General features: G+C 48.1%; 1 pseudogene; it reads right to left on the bottom strand.

The window, feature by feature from the left end:
- Positions 1-13,837: 13,837 nt before the first annotated feature.
- Positions 13,838-17,276, bottom strand: LOC139239566 (probable G-protein coupled receptor 139; annotated as a pseudogene).
- Between the last annotated feature and the right edge of the window lie 5,534 nt (positions 17,277-22,810).

Genomic DNA, 22,810 nt, shown 5'->3' with positions numbered 1-22,810 from the left:
ACAGTGCGTTCATTGCCCTGTAAATGTGAGCAATGTGTGAGGACAGTACGGTCATTGCCCAGTGAATGTGAGCAATGGGTGACGACAGTGCGATCATTGCCCAGTGATTGTGACCAATGTGTGGGGACAGTGCAGTTATTGGTCAGTTAAAGTGAGCAATGTGTGGGGACAGTGCGGTCATTACTCAGTGATTGTGAACAATAAGTGGGGCCAGTGCGGTCATTGCCCGGTGAATGTGAGCAATGTGTGGGGACAGTCCGTACTTTGCCAGTGAGTGTGAGCATTGTGTGGGGGTAGTGCGGTCATTGCCCATTGAGTGTGAACAATGTGTGGGGACAGTGCGGTCATTGCCCAGTGAGTGTGAACAATGTGTGGGGAGAGTGCGGTCATTGCCCAGTATGTGTGAACAATGTGTGGGGGCAATGCGGTCATTGTCCAGTGAATGTGAACAATGTGTGCGGGCAGTGCGGTCATTGTCCATTGAATGTGATCAATGTGTGGGGGCAGTGCGGCCATTTCCCAGTGAATGTGAGCAATGTGTGGGGGCAATGCGGTCGTTGTCCAGTTAATGTGAACAATGTGTGGGGCCAGTGCGGTCATTGTCCAGTTAATGTGAACAATGTGTGGGGGCAGTGCGGTCATTGTCCAGTTAATGTGAACAATGTGTGGGGACAGTGCGGTCATTGCCCAGTGATTGTGAACAATGTGTGGGGGCAGTGCGGTCTTTGCCCAGTGAATGTGAGCGATGTGTGGGGGCAGTGCGGTTATTGCCGAGTTGATGTGAACAGTTTGTGGGGGCAGTGCGGTCATTTCCCAATTAATGTGAACAATGTGTGGGGGCAGTGCGGTCATTGCCCAGTGATTGTGAACAATGTGTGGGGGCAGTGCGGTCATTGCCCAGTGAATGTGAGCAATGTGTGGGGGCAGTGCGGTCATTGCCGAGTTGATGTGAACAATTTGTGGGGGCAGTGCGGTCATTTCCCAATTAATGTGAACAATGTGTGGGGGCAGTGCGGTCATTGACCAGTGATTGTGAACAATGTGTGGGGACAGTGCGGTCATTGCCCAATGAGCGTGAACAATGAGTGGGGAGAGTGCGGCCTTGCCCAGTGATTGTGAACAATGTGTTGGGACATTGCGGTCATTGCAGAGTTAATGTGAGCAATGTGTGGGGGCAGTGCGTTCATTGCCCAGTAAATTTGAGCAATGTGTGGAGGCAGTGCAGTCATTGCACAGTGCTTCTGAACAATATGTGGGCGTCGTGCGGCCATTGCCCAGTTAATGTGTGCAATGTGTGGGGACACTGCGGTCATTGCCCAGTTAATGTGAGCAATGTGTGGGGACAGTGCGGCCATTGCCCAGTGAGTGTGAACAATGTGAGGGGACAGTGCGGTCATTGCCCAGAGAATGTGAGCAATGTGTGGGGACAGTGCGGTCATTGCTCAGTTAGTGTGAGCAATGTGTGGGGACAGTGCGGTCATTGCCCAGTGATTGTGAACAATGTGTGGGGACAGTGCTGTTATTGCCCAGAGAGTGTGAACAAGGAGTGGGGAGAGTGCGGTCATTGCCCAGTGATAGTGAGCAATGTGTGAGGACAGTGCGGTCATTGCCCAGTGATTGTGAACAATGTGTGGGGACAGTGCGGTCATTGCAGAGTTAATGTGTGGGGGCAGTGCGTTCATTGCCCAGTTAATTTGAGCATTGTGTGGGGGCAGTACGGTCATTGCACAGTGATTGTGAACAATTTGTGGGGGTAGTGCGGCCATTGCCCAGTTAATGTGAGCAATGTGTGGGGACACTGCGATCATTGTCCAGTGATTGTGAACAATGTGTGGGGACAGTGCGGTCATTGCCCAGTTAATGTGAGCAATGTGTGAGGACAGTGCGATCACTGCCAAGTGAATGTGAGCAATGTGCGACTGCAGTGCGGTCATTGCCCAATGATTGTGAACAATGTGTGGGGACAGTGCAGTTATTGGCCAGTTAATGTGAGCAATGTGTGGGGACAGCGCGGTCATTGCTCAGTGATTGTGAACAATAAGTGGGTGCAGTGCGGTCATTGCCCGGTGAATGTGAGCAATGTGTGGGGACAGTCCGGACATTGCTCGTGAGTGTGAGCAATGTGTGGGGGCAGTGCGGCCATTGCTGAGTGAGTGTGAACAATGTGTGGGGAGAGTGCGGTCATTGCCCAGTGAATGTGAACAATGTGTGGGGGCAGTGCGGTCATTGCCCAGTAAGTGTGACCAATGTGTGGGTGCATTGCGGTCATTGTCCAGTGAATGTGAACAATGTGTGCGGGCAGTGCGGTCATGGCCCAGTGAATGTGAGCAATGTGTGGGGAGAGTGCGGCCATTGCCCAGTGAATGAGAGCAATGTGTGGGGAGAGTGCGGCCATTGCCCAGTGAATGAGAGCAATGTGTGGGGAGAGTGCGGCCATTGCCCAGAGAATGTGAGCAATGTGTGGGGACAGTGCGGTCATTGCTCAGTTAGTGTGAGCAATGTGTGGGGGCATTGCGGTCATTGCCCAGTTAATGTGAACAATGTGTGGGGACAGTGCGGTCATTGCCCAGTGATTGTGAACAATGTGTGGGGACAGTGCGGTCATTGCCCAGTGAGTGTGAACAAGGAGTGGGGAGAGTGCGGTCATTGCTCAGTGATTGTGAACAATGTGTGAGGACAGTGCGGTCATTGCCCAGTGATTGTGAACAATTTGTGGGGGCAGTGCGGCCATTTCCCAGTTAATGTGAGCAATGTGTGGGGACACTGCGATCATTGTCCAGTGATTGTGAACAATGTGTGGGGACAGTGCAGTTATTGGCCAGTTAAAGTGAGCAATGTGTGGGGACAGTGCGGTCATTGCTCAGTGATTGTGAACAATAAGTGGGTGCAGTGCGGTCATTGCCCGGTGAATGTGAATAATGTGTGGGGACAGTCCGGACATTGCTCGTGAGTGTGAGCAATGTGTGGGGGCAGTGCGGTCATTGCCCAGTGAGTGTGAACAATGTGTGGGGAGAGTGCGGTCATTGCCCAGTGAATGTGAACAATGTGTGGGGACAGTCCGGTCATTGCCCAGTGAGTGTGAACAATGTGCGGGGAGAGTGCGGTCATTGCCCAGTTAATGTGAACAATGTGTGGGGACAGTGCGGTCAATGCCCAGTGAATGTGTGCAATATGTGGGGACACTGCGGTCATTGCCCAGTTAATGTGAGCAATGTGTGGGGACAGTGCGGCCATTGCCCAGTGATTGTGAACAATGTGTGTGGACAGTGCAGTTGTTGGCCAGTTAATGTGAGCAATGTGTGGGGACAGTGCGGTCATTGCTCAGTGATTGTGAACAATAAGTGGGGGCAGTGCGGTCATTGCCCGGTGAATGTGAGCAATGTGTGGGGACAGTCCGGCCATTGCCCAGTGAGTGTGAGCAATGTGTGGGGGCAGTGCGGTCATTGCCCATTGAATGTGAACAATGTGTGGGGACAGTGCGGTCATTGCCCAGTGAGTGTGAACAATGTGTGATGAGAGTGCGGTCATTGCCCAGTCAGTGTGAACAATGTGTGGGGGCAATGCGGTCATTGTCCAGTGAATGTGAACATTGTGTGCGGGCAGTGCGGTCATTGCCCAGTGAATGTGAGCAATGTGTGGGGAGAGTGCGGCCATTGCCCAGTGAATGAGAGCAATGTGTGGGGGCAGTGCGGTCATTGCACAGTGATTGTGAACCATGTGTGGGGGTAGTGCGGCCATTGCCCAGTTAATGTGAGCAATGTGTGGGGACACTGCGATCATTGTCCAGTGATTGTGAACAATGTGTGGGGACAGTGCGGTCATTGCCCTGTTAATGTGAGCAATGTTGGAGGACAATGCGGTCATTGCCCAGTGAATGTGAGCAATGTGTGACGACAGTACGATCATTGCCCAGTGATTGTGACCAATGTGTGGGGACAGTGCAGTTATTGCCCAGTTAATGTAAGCAATGTGTGGGGACACTGCGATCATTGTCCAGTGATTGTGAACAATATGTGGGGACAGTGCGGTCATTGCCCAGTTAATGTGAGCAATGTGTGAGGACAGTGCGATCACTGCCAAGTGAATGTGAGCAATGTGCGACTGCAGTGCGGTCATTGCCCAGTGATTGTGTACAATGTGTGGGGACAGTGCAGTTATTGGCCAGTTAATGTGAGCAATATGTGGGGACAGTGCGGTCATTGCTCAGTGATTGTGAACAATAAGTGGGTGCAGTGCGGTCATTGCCCAGTTAATGTAAGCAATGTGTGGGGACACTGCGATCATTGTCCAGTGATTGTGAACAATATGTGGGGACAGTGCGGTCATTGCCCAGTTAATGTGAGCAATGTGTGAGGACAGTGCGATCACTGCCAAGTGAATGTGAGCAATGTGCGACTGCAGTGCGGTCATTGCCCAGTGATTGTGTACAATGTGTGGGGACAGTGCAGTTATTGGCCAGTTAATGTGAGCAATATGTGGGGACAGTGCGGTCATTGCTCAGTGATTGTGAACAATAAGTGGGTGCAGTGCGGTCATTGCCCGGTGAATGTGAGCAATGTGTGGGGACAGTCCGGACATTGCTAGTGAGTGTGAGCAATGTGTGGGGGCAGTGCGGCCATGGCCCAGTGAGTGTGAACAATGTGTGGGGAGAGTGCGGTCATTGCCCAGTGAATGTGAGCAATGTGTGGGGAGAGTGCGGCCATTGCCCAGTGAATGAGAGCAATGTGTGGGGAGAGTGCGGCCATTGCCCAGTGAATGAGAGCAATGTGTGAGGACAGTGCGGTCATTGCCCAGTGAGTGTGAACAATGTGTGGGGGCAGTGCGGTCATTGTCCAGTGAATGTGATCAATGTGTGGGGGCAGTGCGGCCATTGCCCAGTGATTGTGAACAATGTGTGGGGACAGTGCGGTCATTGCCCAGTGAGTGTGAACAAGGAGTGGGGAGAGTGCGGTCATTGCTCAGTGATTGTGAACAATGTGTGAGGACAGTGCGGTCATTGCCCAGTGATTGTGAACAATGTGTGGGGACAGTGCGGTCATTGCTCAGTTAGTGTGAGCAATGTGTGGGGACAGTGCGGTCATTGCCCAGTGATTGTGAACAATGTGTGGGGACAGTGCTGTTATTGCCCAGAGAGTGTGAACAAGGAGTGGGGAGAGTGCGGTCATTGCCCAGTGATAGTGAACAATGTGTGAGGACAGTGCGGTCATTGCCCAGTGATTGTGAACAATGTGTGGGGACAGTGCGGTCATTGCAGAGTTAATGTGTGGGGGCAGTGCGTTCATTGCCCAGTTAATTTGAGCATTGTGTGGGGGCAGTGCGGTCATTGCACAGTGATTGTGAACAATTTGTGGGGGTAGTGCGGCCATTGCCCAGTTAATGTGAGCAATGTGTGGGGACACTGCGATCATTGTCCAGTGATTGTGAACAATGTGTGGGGACAGTGCGGTCATTGCCCAGTTAATGTGAGCAATGTGTGAGGACAGTGCAATCACTGCCAAGTGAATGTGAGCAATGTGCGACTGCAGTGCGGTCATTGCCCAGTGATTGTGAAGAATGTGTGGGGACAGTGCAGTTATTGGCCAGTTAATGTGAGCAATGTGTGGGGACAGCGCGGTCATTGCTCAGTGATTGTGAACAATAAGTGGGGGCAGTGCGGTCATTGCCCGGTGAATGTGAGCAATGTGTGGGGACAGTCCGGACATTTCTAGTGAGTGTGAGCAATGTGTGGGGGCAGTGCGGCCATGGCCCAGTGAGTGTGAACAATGTGTGGGGAGAGTGCGGTCATTGCCCAGTGAATGTGAGCAATGTGTGGGGAGAGTGCGGCCATTGCCCAGTGAATGAGAGCAATGTGTGGGGAGAGTGCGGCCATTGCCCAGTGAATGAGAGCAATGTGTGAGGACAGTGCGGTCATTGCCCAGTGAGTGTGAACAATGTGTGGGGGCAGTGCGGTCATTGTCCAGTGAATGTGATCAATGTGTGGGGGCAGTGCGGCCATTGCCCAGTGATTGTGAACAATGTGTGGGGACAGTGCGGTCATTGCCCAGTGAGTGTGAACAAGGAGTGGGGAGAGTGCGGTCATTGCTCAGTGATTGTGAACAATGTGTGAGGACAGTGCGGTCATTGCCCAGTGATTGTGAACAATGTGTGGGGACAGTGCGGTCATTGCTCAGTTAGTGTGAGCAATGTGTGGGGACAGTGCGGTCATTGCCCAGTGATTGTGAACAATGTGTGGGGACAGTGCTGTTATTGCCCAGAGAGTGTGAACAAGGAGTGGGGAGAGTGCGGTCATTGCCCAGTGATAGTGAACAATGTGTGAGGACAGTGCGGTCATTGCCCAGTGATTGTGAACAATGTGTGGGGACAGTGCGGTCATTGCAGAGTTAATGTGTGGGGGCAGTGCGTTCATTGCCCAGTTAATTTGAGCATTGTGTGGGGGCAGTGCGGTCATTGCACAGTGATTGTGAACAATTTGTGGGGGTAGTGCGGCCATTGCCCAGTTAATGTGAGCAATGTGTGGGGACACTGCGATCATTGTCCAGTGATTGTGAACAATGTGTGGGGACAGTGCGGTCATTGCCCAGTTAATGTGAGCAATGTGTGAGGACAGTGCAATCACTGCCAAGTGAATGTGAGCAATGTGCGACTGCAGTGCGGTCATTGCCCAGTGATTGTGAAGAATGTGTGGGGACAGTGCAGTTATTGGCCAGTTAATGTGAGCAATGTGTGGGGACAGCGCGGTCATTGCTCAGTGATTGTAAACAATAAGTGGGGGCAGTGCGGTCATTGCCCGGTGAATGTGAGCAATGTGTGGGGACAGTCCGGACATTTCTAGTGAGTGTGAGCAATGTGTGGGGGCAGTGCGGCCATGGCCCAGTGAGTGTGAACAATGTGTGGGGAGAGTGCGGTCATTGCCCAGTGAATGTGAACAATGTGTGGGGGCAGTGCGGTCATTGCCCAGTAAGTGTGAACAATGTGTGGGGGCAATGCGGTCATTGTCCAGTGAATGTGAACAATGTGTGCGGGCAGTGCTGTCATTGCCCAGTGAATGTGAGCAATGTGTGGGGAGAGTGCGGCCATTGCCCAGTGAATGAGAGCAATGTGTGGGGAGAGTGCGGCCATTGCCCAGTGAATGAGAGCAATGTGTGAGGACAGTGCGGTCATTGCCCAGTGAGTGTGAACAATGTGTGGGGGCAGTGCGGTCATTGTCCAGTGAATGTGATCAATGTGTGGGGGCAGTGCGGCCATTGCCCAGTGATTGTGAACAATGTGTGGGGACAGTGCGGTCATTGCCCAGTGAGTGTGAACAAGGAGTGGGGAGAGTGCGGTCATTGCTCAGTGATTGTGAACAATGTGTGAGGACAGTGCGGTCATTGCCCAGTGATTGTGAACAATGTGTGGGGACAGTGCGGTCATTGCAGAGTGAATGTGAGCTATGTGTGGGGGCAGTGCGTTCATTGCCCAGTTAATTTGAGCAATGTGTGGTGGCAGTGCGGTCATTGCACAGTGATTGTGAACAATTTGTGGGGGCAGTGCGGCCATTGCCCAGTTAATGTGAGCAATGTGTGGGGACACTGCGATCATTGTCCAGTGATTGTGAACAATGTGTGGGGACAGTGCAGTTATTGGCCAGTTAATATGAGCAATGTGTGGGGACAGTGCGGTCATTGCTCAGTGATTGTGAACAATAAGTGGGTGCAGTGCGGTCATTGCCCGGTGAATGTGAGTAATGTGTGGGGACAGTCCGGACATTGCTCGTGAGTGTGAGCAATGTGTGGGGGCAGTGCGGTCATTGCCCATTGAGTGTGAACAATGAGTGGGGACAGTGCAGTCATTGCCCAGTGAGTGTGAACAATGTGTGGGGAGAGTGCGGTCATTGCCCAGTGAATGTGAACAATGTGTGGGGACAGTCCGGTCATTGCCCAGTGAGTGTGAACAATGTGCGGGGAGAGTGCGGTCATTGCCCAGTGAATGTGAACAATGTGTGGGGACAGTGCGTCAATGCCCAGTGAAAGTGTGCAATATGTGGGGACACTGCGGTCATTGCCCAGTTAATGTGAGCAATGTGTGGGGACAGTGCGGCCATTGCCCAGTGATTGTGAACAATGTGTGTGGACAGTGCAGTTGTTGGCCAGTTAATGTGAGCAATGTGTGGGGACAGTGCGGTCATTGCTCAGTGATTGTGAACAATAAGTGGGGGCATTGCGGTCATTGCCCGGTGAATGTGAGCAATGTGTGGGGACAGTCCGGCCATTGCCCAGTGAGTGTGAGCAATGTGTGGGGGCAGTGCGGTCATTGCCCATTGAATGTGAACAATGTGTGGGGACAGTGCGGTCATTGCCCAGTGAGTGTGAACAATGTGTGATGAGAGTGCGGTCATTGCCCAGTCAGTGTGAACAATGTGTGGGGGCAATGCGGTCATTGTCCAGTGAATGTGAACAATGTGTGCGGGCAGTGCGGTCATTGCCCAGTGAATGTGAGCAATGTGTGGGGAGAGTGCGGCCATTGCCCAGTGAATGAGAGCAATGTGTGGGGGTAGTGCGGCCATTGCCCAGTTAATGTGAGCAATGTGTGGGGACACTGCGATCATTGTCCAGTGATTGTGAACAATGTGTGGGGACAGTGCGGTCATTGCCCTGTTAATGTGAGCAATGTTTGAGGACAATGCGGTCATTGCCCCGTGAATGTGAGCAATGTGTGACGACAGTACGATCATTGCCCAGTGATTGTGACCAATGTGTGGGGACAGTGCAGTTATTGGTCAGTTAAAGTGAGCAATGTGTGGGGACAGTGCGGTCATTGCTCAGTGATTGTGAACAATAAGTGGGGGCAGTGCGGTCATTGCCCGGTGAATGTGAGCAATGTGTGGGGTCGGTCCGTACTTTGCCAGTGAGTGTGAGCAATGTGTGGGGGCAGTGCGGTCATTGCCCATTGAGTGTGAACAATGTGTGGGGACAGTGCGGCCATTGCCCAGTGAATGTGAGCAAAGTGTGGGGGCAATGCGGTCATTGTCCAGTTAATGTGAACAATGTGTGGGGGCAGTGCGGTCATTGCCCAGAGAATGTGAGCAATGTGTGGGGGCAGTGCGGTCATTGTCCGGTTAATGTGAACAATGTGTGGGGGCAGTGCGGTCATTGTCCAGTTAATGTGAACAATGTGTCGGGACAGTGCGGTCATTGCTCAATTAGTGTGAGCAATGTGTGGGGGCAGTGCGGTCATTTCCCAGTGATTGTGAACAATGTGTGGGGGCAGTGCGGTCATTGCCCAGTGAATGTGAGCAATGTGTGGGGGCAGTGCGGTCATTGCCGAGTTGATGTGAACAATTTGTGGGGGCAGTGCGGTCATTTCCCAATTAATGTGAACAATGTGCTGGGGCAGTGCGGCCATTGCCCAGTGATTGAGAACAACGTGTGGGGACAGTGCGGTCATTGCCCAGTGATTGTGAACAATGTGTGGGGACAGTGCGGTCATTCCCCAATGAGTGTGAACAATGAGTGGGGAGAGTGCGGCCTTGCCCAGTGATTGTGAACAATGTGTGGGGACAGTGCGGTCATTGCAGAGTTAATGTGAGCAATGTGTGGGGGCAGTGCGTTCATTGCCCAGTAAATTTGAGCAATGTGTGGAGGCAGTGCAGTCATTGCACAGTGCTTGTGAACAATATGTGGGCGTAGTGCGGCCATTGCCCAGTTAATGTGTGCAATGTGTGGGGACAATGCGGTCATTGCCCAGTTAATGTGAGCAATGTGTGGGGACAGTGCGGCCATTGCCCAGTGAGTGTGAACAATGTGAGGGGACAGTGCGGTCATTGCCCAGAGAATGTGAGCAATGTGTGGGGACAGTGCAGTCATTGCTCAGTTAGTGTGAGCAATGTGTGGGGACAGTGCGGTCATTGCCCAGTGATTGTGAACAATGTGTGGGGACAGTGCGGTCATTGCCCAGTGAGTGTGAACAAGGAGTGGGGAGAGTGCGGTCATTGCCCAGTGATTGTGAACAATGTGTGAGGACAGTGCGGTCATTGCCCAGTGATTGTGAACAATGTGTGGGGACAGTGCGGTCATTGCAGAGTTAATGTGAGCAATGTGTGGCGGCAGTGCGTTCATTGCCCAGTTAATTTGAGCATTGTGTGGGGACAGTGCGGTCATTGCACAGTGATTGTGAACAATTTGTGGGGGTAGTGCGGCCATTGCCCAGTTAATGTAAGCAATGTGTGGGGACACTGCGATCATTGTCCAGTGATTGTGAACAATATGTGGGGACAGTGCGGTCATTGCCCAGTTAATGTGAGCAATGTGTGAGGACAGTGCGATCACTGCCAAGTGAATGTGAGCAATGTGCGACTGCAGTGCGGTCATTGCCCAGTGATTGTGTACAATGTGTGGGGACAGTGCAGTTATTGGCCAGTTAATGTGAGCAATATGTGGGGACAGTGCGGTCATTGCTCAGTGATTGTGAACAATAAGTGGGTGCAGTGCGGTCATTGCCCGATGAATGTGAGCAATGTGTGGGGACAGTCCGGACATTGCTAGTGAGTGTGAGCAATGTGTGGGGGCAGTGCGGCCATGGCCCAGTGAGTGTGAACAATGTGTGGGGAGAGTGCGGTCATTGCCCAGTGAATGTGAACAATGTGTGGGGGCAGTGCGGTCATTGCCCAGTAAGTGTGAACAATGTGTGGGGGCAATGCGGTCATTGTCCAGTGAATGTGAACAATGTGTGCGGGCAGTGCTGTCATTGCCCAGTGAATGTGAGCAATGTGTGGGGAGAGTGCGGCCATTGCCCAGTGAATGAGAGCAATGTGTGGGGAGAGTGTGGCCATTGCCCAGTGAATGAGAGCAATGTGTGAGGACAGTGCGGTCATTGCCCAGTGAGTGTGAACAATGTGTGGGGGCAGTGCGGTCATTGTCCAGTGAATGTGATCAATGTGTGGGGGCAGTGCGGCCATTGCCCAGTGAATGTGAGCAATATGTGGGGGCAATGCAGTCATTGTCCAGTGAATGTGAACAATGTGTGCGGGCAGTGCGGTCATTGCCCAGTGAATGTGACCAATGTGTGGGGAGAGTGCGGCCATTGCCCAGTGAATGAGAGCAATGTGTGGGGACAGTGCGGTCATTGCCCAGTGATTGTGAACAATGTGTGGGGGCAGTGCGGTCATTGCCCAGTGAGTGTGAACAATGTGTGGGGCAGTGAGGTCATTGCCCAGTGAGTGTGAACAATGTGTGGGGGCAGTGCGGTCATTGCCCAGTGAGTGTGAGCAATGTGTGGGGCAGTGAGGTCATTGCCCAGTTAATGTGAACAATGTGTGGGGGTAGTGCGGCCATTGCCTAATGAATGTGAGCAATGTGTGCGGACACTGCGGGCACCCATTATCCAATGAGTAATGAAACATGTTTGGGGACAGTGCAGCTCGTATTTCAGAATATAGACACGCAGTATCTAAACCATTCCCAGGTAGATATTGGGTCCCTTCATTAAACAGTTAATATTAATTTCCAATCACAAGTTAGAGCTTGGATTCTCAATCTCCCATATGAATGTAAAGATAGCCTATGTCACTTGGGCTGGTGGTAATTTCCCAGTCCGCAGTCAGCAGCAGCAAGAGAAATGGAATCTAAATGATAACAGGTTTCAAGAATGAATTGTGGGCTGATGCAGGTGGCTCAACCGTGGTTATCAAAGGGAAATCAAGGATATTATAAAAGCCAAGGATGTTTGATACAAATTGTCAAGAAATATCAGTGAACCCGGGGACTGGGAGAAATTTAGAACTCAGCAGAGCAGGACAAAGGGTTTGATCAGGGCAGGGAAAATAGAGTACGAGAGGAAGCTTTCAGTGAACATTAAGACGGACTGCAAAAGCTTCTATTGATGTGTAAAGAGAAAAAGGTTCGTAAATACAAACGTACGTCCTCTGCAGTCAGAATCAGGGGAAGTCATTTCGGGGAACAAATAAATGGCAGACCAATTCAACAAGTACTTTGGTTCGGTATTGACGAAGGAGGACACAAACAACCTTCCGGATATAAAAGGTGTCAGAGGGGCTAGTAAGAAGGAGGAACTGAGGGAATCCTTGTTCGTCTGCAAATTGTGTTGGGGAAATTGATGGGGTTGAAGGCTGATAAATCCCCAGGGCCTGATGGACTGCATCCCAGAGTACTTATGGATGTGGCCTTGGAAATAGCGGATGCATTGACAGTCATTTTCCAACATTCGATAGGCTCTGGATCAGTTAATATCGAGTGGAGGGTAGCCAATGTAACCGCACTTTTTAAAAAAGGAGGGAGAGAGAAAATATGGAATTATATACCAATCAGCCAGACATTGGCAGTTGGTAAAATAATGGAATCAATTATTAAGGATATCATAGCAGCGCACTTGTAAAGAGGTGACATGGTTAAGTCCAAGTCAGCATGGATTTGTGAAAGGGAAATCATGCTTGACAAATCTTCTGGAATCTTTTGAGGATGTTTTCAGTAGAGTGGACAAGGGAGAACCAGTTCATGTGGTGTATTTGGACTTTCAGAAGGCTTTCGACAAGGTCCCACACAAGAGATTAATGCGCAAAGTTAATGCACATGGGATTTGGGGTAGTGTGTTGACGTGGATTGAGAACTGGTTGGCAGACATGAAGCAAAGAGTCGGAGTAATCGTGTACTTTTCAGAATGGGAGTCAGTGACTAGTGGGGTACTGCAAGTTTCTGTACTGGGGCATTAGCTGTTTACACTGTACATTAATCATTTAGACGAGGGTATTAAATGTCGTATCTCCAAATTTGCGGATGACACTCAGTTGGGTGGCAGTGTGAGCTGCGAGAAGGATGCAATGAGGCTGCAGAGTGACTCGGATAGGTTAGGTGAGTGGCCAAATGCTTGGCTGATGAAGTATAATGTGCATAAATGTGAGGTTATCCACTTTGGTGGTAAAAACAGAGAGACAGACGATTCTCTGAATGGTGTCAGATTAGGAAAAGGGGAGGTGCAATGAGACCTGGGTGTTTTTTTACATCAGTCATTGAAGCTTGGCATGCAGGTGCAGCAGGCGGTTAAGAAAGTAAATGGCATGTTGGCCTTCATTGCGAAAGGATTTGAGTACAGGGGCAGGAATGTAATACTACAGATGTACAGGGCCTTGGTGAGGTCACACCTGGAGTATTGTGCAAAGTTTGGGTCTCCGAACTTGAGGAAGGGCATTCGTTCTATTGAGGGAGTGCAGATAAGTTTCAGCAGAGAGATTCACGGGACGCAGGACTGACATATCAAGGAAGACTGGATCAACTGGGCTTGTATTCATTGGAGTTCAGAAGAATGAGAGGGGATCTCATAGAACCGTTTAAAATTCTTACGGGTTTAGACAGGTTAGATGCAGGAAGAATGTCCCCAATGTTGGGGAAGTCCAGAACCAGGGATCATAGTCTAAGAATAAGGGGAAAGCCATTTATGACCGAGATGAGGTGAAACTTATTCTCCCAGAGAGTGGTGAAACTATGGAATTCTCTACCACATAACGTTGTTGAGCCAATTCACTTAATATATTCAGAAAGGTGTTAGCTGTAGTCCTTACTACTAGGGGGGCTCCAAGAATATGGCGAGAAAGCAGGAATGGGGTACTGAAGTTACATGTTCAGCCATGAACTCATTGAACGGCGGTGCAGGCTCGAAGGGCCGAATGGCCTACTCCTGCACCTATTTTCTATGTTTCTATGTTTTCTGATACACTCTTACTTTTACATTGGATAAGATATTAGAGTGCGTGACTACGTATCTGGGAGGGCTGACCTTGTCTGACATGGGGACGAAGAGCACAGCACGGAATATAACGTACAATTCATGCTGGCTTTTATTATTTTCAGCATTGAAATAATTTAACAAGGAAACTCAGTGGGTATTTTACCCCATTCTTCAAATCCTCCCTGAATTTAATCTGCGTCCCTACATAAATAAATGGGTTGATGCAGGAACTCAAAAACTGAAGCATAAAACCACTTTCCTCCAGAATAACATTTGATTCCTTGAAATTGGAACCTGAGAAATAACGAACCTTCGCAATCCGTACATAAAGGAAAGTTATCAGAAACAATAAAAATAACCGGATTAAACTGCCCGTCATGCAGAAGAGTAAGACGATTGACTTTCTCCGGTTCTCCATCTCTGGGTCGCTCTGATTCTCTTCACTGCTTGGCCCCGGAGTCTCCTACGGATCCTAATGGCCACTAGAATGTGTCTGATAGTCAGAGCATTGAGCAGCAAAATCAGAACGAACGGGAGCAATGGAGTTAAAATGCGGCAAATCCAGTCATATGCAGCCCATGCAGCTGAGGTATAAAATTCCGATTTTACCCTGCAGAACCAGGGTATGTTGTTAATTATGTATAAAGGTTCGTAAATAAAATACATTATGGTAGTTTGCAAGAAGCTCAGAGCATAGACAGTTCCTATAACTATCGCCGCTGTTTTCGCGGCGCAATATTTTGTCTTCAGCTTCTGGCAAGAAATGGCCACCAATCGATCAAAGGTAAAGACGATCGTTAACCAGACAGGACTGTCTATGGATGCATAAATGAAAGCAGAACGCACACGACAGACTGGAGTAATGGACAGGAAACTGTACATTAAATAAATACCAGCAATCCGGTTTATTATCACAGCAGTGATAATGACCAGGAGATCCACCACCGCCATGGACAACAGGTACCGAGTGACACATCTGGAGAGACCGCACCTTCCTCTGGACAGGATTACAATCACTGCCAAGTTAGCTGTAAAGGAGGTGGAGGGCGAGAGAGAGTGAATTTATGTGAGAGGACAACAGGAAACTTAGTGGTCCGTCTCCCGGCAAAATCAACCGTTTGACAGGATTGTATGTGAATTTTACAGCTTTGACACGTAATCTTGCTTTAATAATCACCCGGATTAAAAGACAAGCGAATGATATCGGAATATAAAATAATATAATGAATCATAATAGAGAACACGAAAGCATCGAACACATCGAAACCAAAACAATTGACAAAACAAATAACATTTCATTAACGCATTAAAGAAGATATTTGACAGGGTATCAAGGAGAGGCAATAAAAATAGGCAAAATACATTCAAAACGGATTATGTCCTGTGGGTGACAGAAAATGCCCTGCCACCAACTCCGTTCCTTAGCCACCGACACCTTCCCTCTGCCTGGCAACTATCTGAGGTTGACCAGACTGTTCGCATGTTGGTGCCTTATTTGAACCTGCATCGAGTTTGAAACCACATGTCCGCTCCCTCACCAAGACCGTCTGTTTGCAGCTCGGTAGCATCGCCCGTCTCCGTTCCTGGCTGTTCAAACCCTCATCCATGCGTTTATTATCTCTAGACGTGACTATTCCAATATTCTCTTGGCCGGTATGCCACTGTCCACCCTCCATGAACTTGAGCTCATTCAAAAATCTGCCGCCCAAATCGTCACTTGCACGAAGACCCTTTCACCCATCACAAATGTGTTCGCTGACCGACATTAGCTTCTGGTCCAGCAACGTCTCAAATTTAAAATGCTCACAGATGTTTGCAAATCTCTCCATAGCTTCCAATCTCTCCAACCTCCTTCAGCCTGCTTCACTACGAGATCTTTGCATCGACTTCCTCCTTTTCGAAGCTCCTCAATAGTTATGTATTTGCCCAAACTTCTGGTGAGGTGATATGTCTTCATGTGGTTAGTTGTAAAAATATGTTGCATAACGCTCCAGTGCAGCGTTTTTCCACTTTCAAAGAGCATGTTGTAGCTGTTGACCATATGATTCTCAGTACAGCAACAATAACATAATAGGACATACATGTACAAAAGCAAAATGTTGCGGATGCTGGAAATCTGAAATAAAAACAGAAAGTGCTTCAATTACTCTGTGGGTCAGGCAGCATCTGTAGAAATAGAAACAGTTAACATGTGAGGTCGATGGACTCTGCTGGGAACTGTATAACGATCGATATGCAAGTGCAGAGGCAGGGAAATGCGTCGAGAGAAGGAAAGAAAAAAGCGAAGATCAATGATTGGTTAGGTGGCAGCAGTGTTTAAATGACAAAAAGGATGAAGATGCAAGATAACAAGGGATGCTAATGTGACAAGAAAAAAAAAAAGAAGATGGATCTAGCGGAGGTGTAAATGATGACAGCAGAATTATTACCAACAACTGGTGTCAGAACAAATGGTGGTTATGTTCTGAAATTGTTGATTTCAATGTTGAGTCCGGAACTTTGTAAATTACCTAAGCGAAAGACGATTTGCTTTTCCTAGAATTTCCTTTGAGCTGCATTAGAACAGGGCAGGAGGCCTAGGGCAGAGAGATCACGGTGGGAGTGGGGTGGAGTATCAAAACGACAGATGAGCAGAAGCTCAGTGTCATACGTGCGGCATAATGAAGGTGTTCAGCAAAGCGATCAACCAACGAGCGTTTCATCTCCCTAATATAGCTAAGACCGCAACATGACCATCGAATACAGTATACTGAATTGCAAGAACTACCAGCAAATATATGGGCACGGTTATACATGCGTGATAATACGATTCACAGTGAAATACCAACAACACAATAGTACATATATGTGCACAGTTATGATAGTGCGATAATACCACTTACAGTGAAATACTAATAACACAACAAGTAATATAGGTACAGTTGTACTAGTGCGATACAAACACTCACAATGAATTACATTTAATTCATCCTTGAGTCCGAGGGGCTACTTAAGAAGAAGAAGAATTACCAATAACACAAAAGGAAATATATGCATATGATTATAATGGTGTGATACCACGAACAGAGCACTAACAATAACCCACTAGTAAATACAATGAACACGGTTATACTCGTGCGATTATACCAATTCACAGTGAAGTATCAATCACACAACAGGAAATTTATGTACAAAGTTATAAGAATGTGATACCAGTCACAGGGCAGTGACATATACTGTTCAATTTCAATGAAACATCACTCTGAACAAATAAAGTGATACCGTTGAAGATGCGGCTCTCTGGAAAACATATTAAAACAAATAAGTAAGAATCAGACACTCAATTTAAGTCGTGATTCCATTAAGGTAAAAAGATGATTCCATTAAATGGGGTAACATAGATCTTGCAACGTCAGAAATAACCAATTGAAAGGTGAGAAGCATTGACAGAAATAAGGTCAGTGATACAGTTAACTATTGTTTCTCGTAACCAATAATTAACTGAAGTACTTTACCTGGAACCCCGGGATGACGGGATAGTAAATAGCAAACGCCAGAGCTTTTGGTACTCCGTGCATTTCTATCAGAAGCTCTGAGCCTGTTCTGCACTACAATCAGAGATTGTCACATTTATACCTGATTATGAGCTCCAGGGATATCACCACATGGCCTGATTTTTATATTAATTAAACTAATTGAAACAAACAGATTAGTGCAGCAGCTGTCAGCATCGTGGTTATGTTTTGATGGAAGGCAATGTCTTCAAACAGTTCTGATACGGGAATAAAGTGAAGTATGCACAGATTACAGCATGACAATTCTTGAAAAATAAATTAAAAATCTCAATATTCTGTTGCCATGGCGAGACTGAACTGTGTACACGACGAATTCGCGGGTTTAAATGCTTAATGCTGATTTAATAGTTTTCAGCAGAACGTGTAACTGACAAGAGAACCTCTGCTCTTGCAGACGTACAACGCAACCAGGTTGCTGTCTCTGACATTATCCAGCCCGTGTCCGGCGAGCCCTTGTCAAAGGATCTTGCTCCAGATACCACATGGTCTGTACACCCACTTTCATCCAAGAGTCTGTGTATTCAGTGCGGACAGGTGCACTTCAGTACGTTTACACTAAGTATGCTCGGATGCAGTTCAGCACGGTTACACTCAGTGTGGACATGTCCAGTTCAGCACGGTTACTCTCAATGTCGACAGGTCAAGTTCAGAACGGTTACATTCAGTGTGGACAGGTCCATTTCAGCGTGGTTACACGCAGTGTGGACAGGTCCAGTTCAGCGCGGTTACATTCAGTGTGGACAGGTCCAGTTCAGCACAGTTACTCTCAATGTGGACAGGTCCAGTTTAGCACAGTTGCACTCAATGTGGACAGGTCCAGTTCAGCGTGGTTACTCTCAATATGGAAAGGTCCTGTTCAGCGTGGATACACTCAGTGTGGACAGGTCCAGTTCAGCGCGGTTACACTCAGTGTGGACAGGTCCAGTTCAGCACGGTTACACTCAGTGTGGACAGGTCCAGTTCAGCACGATTACACTCACTGTGGCCAGGTCCAGTTCAGCACGGTTACAGTCAGTGAGGACAATTCCAGTTCAGGACGGTTAGACTCACTGTGGCCAGGTCAAGTTCAGCACGGTTACACTCATTGTGGCCAGGTCCAGTTCAGCACAGTTACACTCACTGTGGCCAGGTCAAGTTCAGCACGGTTACACTCAGTGTGGACAGTTCCTGTTCAGCACTGTTACTCTCAATGTGGACAGGTTAATTCCAGCATGGTTACACTCAGTGCGAACATGTCCTGTTCAGCACTGTTACTCTCAATGTGGACAGGTTAAGTCCAGCACGGTTACACTTATTGTGGACATGTCCAGTTCAGCACGGTTACACTCAATGTGCACAGGTTAAGTTCAGCACGGTTACACTCAGTGTGGACAGGTCCAGTTCAGCACGGTTACACTCAGTGTGGACAGGTGCAGTTCAGCACGGTTACACTCAATGTGGAAAGTTCCAGTTTAGCGCGGTTACACTCAGTGTGGAAATGTCCAGTTCAACACTTTTACACTCAATGTTGAAAGGCCAAGGTCAGCACGGTTACACTCAGTGTGGACAGGTCCAGTTCCACACGGTAACACTGAGTGTGGACAGGTACAGTTCAGATAGGTTTACATTCAGTGTAGACAGGTCCAGGTCAGCATGGTTACACTCAGCATGAACAGGTCGAGGTCAACACGGTTACACTCAGCGTGGACAGGTCCAGGTTAGCAAGGTTGTGTTCAGCGTGGTCAGGTCCAGTTCAACACCGTAGAACAGAATCTGGGCAGGTCCGTAAAGGAAGGTTGCACTCAGCGTGAACAGGTCCAGTTCAGCATGGTTGCGTTCAATGTGGTCAGGTCTCGTGCAGCACGATTATAGTCATTGTGGACAGGTCCAGTTCAGCATCGTTACACTCAGTGTGGGCAAGTCCCGTTCAACATGGTTTCGTTCAGTGTTGTCAGATGCCGTTCAGCACGGTTACCTTCAGTCTGGCGATGTCCAGATGAGCACGGCTATATTTAGTGTCTGGAGATACATTTTAACACGCTTACTTTCCATGTGGGGACGTTCAGTTCAGCGCAGTTACAAACAGTCTAGCATGATTAAAGTCAGTGTGGAATTTGCCCACTTTAGCCTGAAACCTTCTGATTTTTCTCCACCTGCACTGCCTGCGTGTCAGTATGTTTTTCTGATGACTATTCTTTGATGTGCGGCAAAATAACACAGTTATATTTTGGGAAGGATTAAATTATCCTCTTCATTCCGCACCACCATCTCCTTTCGCTGGCTCCTGTCTCAATCTGTTTGGAACCTTGGTCTTTTGCCGAATGGATAACTAGTTCAGATTTGGGCACCGCACCTCAGGAAGGATATATTGGCTGCACCAAGGATTCACCAGAATGTTACCGGGCCTTCGTGGGTTATATTGTGAGGACAGGTTATATAGTATATCGCTAAAAAAATGGTCTATTTCAATGAGTATGCGAGTTTCAGGGGTGATTTGAACTATGAGCTTAAAATGTTAAAATGAATATAGAGATAAACCTTTTCCACTAATAAGCACATACGAAAAGGAGTAGCAGTGGCCATTCGTGCGCTCTGGCCTGCTCCGCTGCTCAATATGATTACGGCTGATCTTTGCCGTTAGGCCCCTCGAGCCTGCTCCAGTTTTAGTTTCTATCCCTATATCCTTTCATTCCCATTATGCTCAAAATACTATCGCACTCTGTTTTATATGTCCTAATCGACTGACCATCCTGACCCTCTATTCTACAGAATTGCACAGATTCACACTCTTCTGAGTGAAGACATTTCTCCTTATATCAGTCCGAAATGGCCACCCTCTTATCCTCTGATTGTGATCCTTAGTTCTCGATAGTCCAGCCAAGGGAAACAACCTCTTAACATCTCGCCTGGCCAGCACTATAAGAATTTTATGCGGTTCAATGAAATCACGCCTTATTCTTCTAAACTGCAGAGAATTTAGGCCCATTGTACCAATCTCTCTCCATAGGACATCCCTTTAAGGCCAGGAATCAATGTTTTGAACCGTCATTGCGTCCGTGTGAAAGCAAGCATCTTCTTCCTTCGAAAATGAGAACAAAACTGTACCCAGTCCGCCAGGTGTGGTCTCACAAAAGAATTATATAATTGCAACAACACCTCCTTACTCAAGCCGCTTTTAATCAAAGCTAGCATGGCATTTGCCTTCCTAATTGCTTGCTACACCTGCATGTTACTTTTCTGTGATTCCTGCATAAGGACAGCTAAATCAATCTGAATAACAACATTTACTAGTCTCTCACTGTTTAAAAAAATTCAATTTTTCCATTTCTTCTTACACATATGTATCTATGTACACACAATACTTTATTAATCTCCTTCTTGCCCATTTAGTTAACCTGTGTATATCAATCTGCTTCCCCTTTGCATCGTTCTCACAGGTTACATACCCACCTTTATTTGTATCATCAGTAAACTTGGATATATTACACTCCATATGCTCATTAACATAATTGATATAGGTTGTAAATTGGTGAGGCAATTGCGCTGATCATACAGGCACTCCAATAGTAGCTCCCTGCCAACCCGAAAATTACCCATTTATTGGTTCTTTGTTTTGTCCGTCCTTGAATCAAGTTTCACTCTATGATCATACATTACATCCAATCCCATGAGTTTTAACCTTGGGTAATAACCTCCGAAGATATTAGAATTAGTTGCAGAAGTAGGCCATACAGCCCCATGAGACTACCCCTCGATTTATTTATATCATGGCTGATCTTCGACCATAATTCCACTTTCCCGTCCAATCAGACAATCACTTGATTCACCTAGAGACCAAACATCTACCGACCTGGTTCAGTACGTAAAGAATTCATCAATGCATATATGTGCTGGTATGATAATTATCCAGGTGCTGAGGTGACGGTTTTGAATGTCACCCAGCGCTGCGTTTTGCTGGATATCTTCAATCCTTTCTCCTGACGTTTTTTACCTGATTCGAATCGCTGCCTTATCCGATGGAAATTTGAGACTGTCCATGGCGGTTGAAAGCCCCAGCATCCAGTGCAATACAGGAAATGCCTTGTCTGAATCAGAGCGGACCAGCGTGCAGGTGCAAGAGATGCCCGAGACGAATTTCAATGCCATTGACGAAAAATTCGTTGTCGCCCATTTTGATGCAGTAACAGCGTCTGGACTTTAAATTTAGTGTCTGGTGTTAATTCGTGTCGGCGACCACGACATTCATTATCAGCGCCCCAAGAGTCAAATGGCCCGTTTAATGAAGCACTGCACACTTCGCTTCGGGCGCTAAAGCCGAAAAGCATGGCGCTAACTTAACAGCACTAATGGGAATATGAAGATCCTCATCAGACATACTGGCACCAATCACTTCTTTATGTGTATGTTATTTGATGCTGCACTACCCCATTCCCAGTATAGCAGCCTCTGGAGTGAGACACATACCAACATGGCAGCTGCAAAAGCAACACCACGTATCCATCATTTTTCCAAGGCCGTCCTGGAGCCGGTGGAGAAATAAGGGCCATGATGCATCCCAACACTGGTATGAGGCAAGCACCCAATCTTTTCAGGAGAATGTTGGGGAAGTGGACTCCCACGTATCAGCAAGGTGCACCGTGCCTCGAACTGCGTCACAATGACGGACGAAATTCAACGAACTCACTCGGGTAATGAGGTTGAGCACCTTCTGCATCAAGCTTACCATGGAACTACTTGGACCTCACTGTCTCACAAACTTTAATGTCTGCACGACGTGCCCTTTTAATATGTGTATGAGAGCATCTATCTCCCTTGGTGAAGACAGAAGCAAAGGGCTCGTTTCCTACACAGTCATACCTTCTGCGTGCTTGCAAATCAGCCCTACACCTCCTCTTAGCAGGATTTTAATGTTTATATGCACACACAAGACATGTGGAACTGTGCGCAGTAATTGGCAGCCCTATGTACATCTGTCAGCCCTTCCACAGCGAAACAGAGATTCAACCATGTGAAAAGCTTCTCCAAAACCGAAGACTCAACACTCACTCAAACCTTCAGATAATGTTTGCAGGTGACGCTGGCGCATAATCGCTGGAAACCGAAGCACAATAGTGGTGCAGACACAGAGCTCCAGCTGCGAACGTCATCATATGCACGCAGTGGGAGTGGTGGCATTGTTGAGCCAAGTGCCCTGGGGACAGTGAAGATATGTTCATTAACATTTAATCGTCCATTACACCACTTATCCCTGGCAGCACAATCCTTTCCCAATGTACGTGTAACATTCGTCTACAACTATTTGCTGCCGTCCGCCCACTCCCCTGAGCATAACCACAAATATATTGCTTTGTGCTTCTAGCTGATGATCGTGGAACCGCGGAGCATGTCCGTGAGCTTTCTGGTTTGGGCGAGGGTTGAGGTGGAGATGAGGGGAAAGTTACACAGTGCCTGTCATGGATGAGCCTGTTGCCTCTGGCAGTGTGGACAGCACGTCGGTGGGGGAGGCCATTGCTGGAATGGTCTGAATTTGTTGATGATCCGGGGCCCATCGCTTTGCA

Source organism: Pristiophorus japonicus, chromosome 28 (assembly GCF_044704955.1).
Source record: "Pristiophorus japonicus isolate sPriJap1 chromosome 28, sPriJap1.hap1, whole genome shotgun sequence".
NCBI classification, from domain to species: domain Eukaryota; kingdom Metazoa; phylum Chordata; class Chondrichthyes; family Pristiophoridae; genus Pristiophorus; species Pristiophorus japonicus.
The sequence above is the reverse complement of the archived record's forward strand: the minus strand, read 5'-3'. Positions and strand labels throughout refer to the sequence as shown.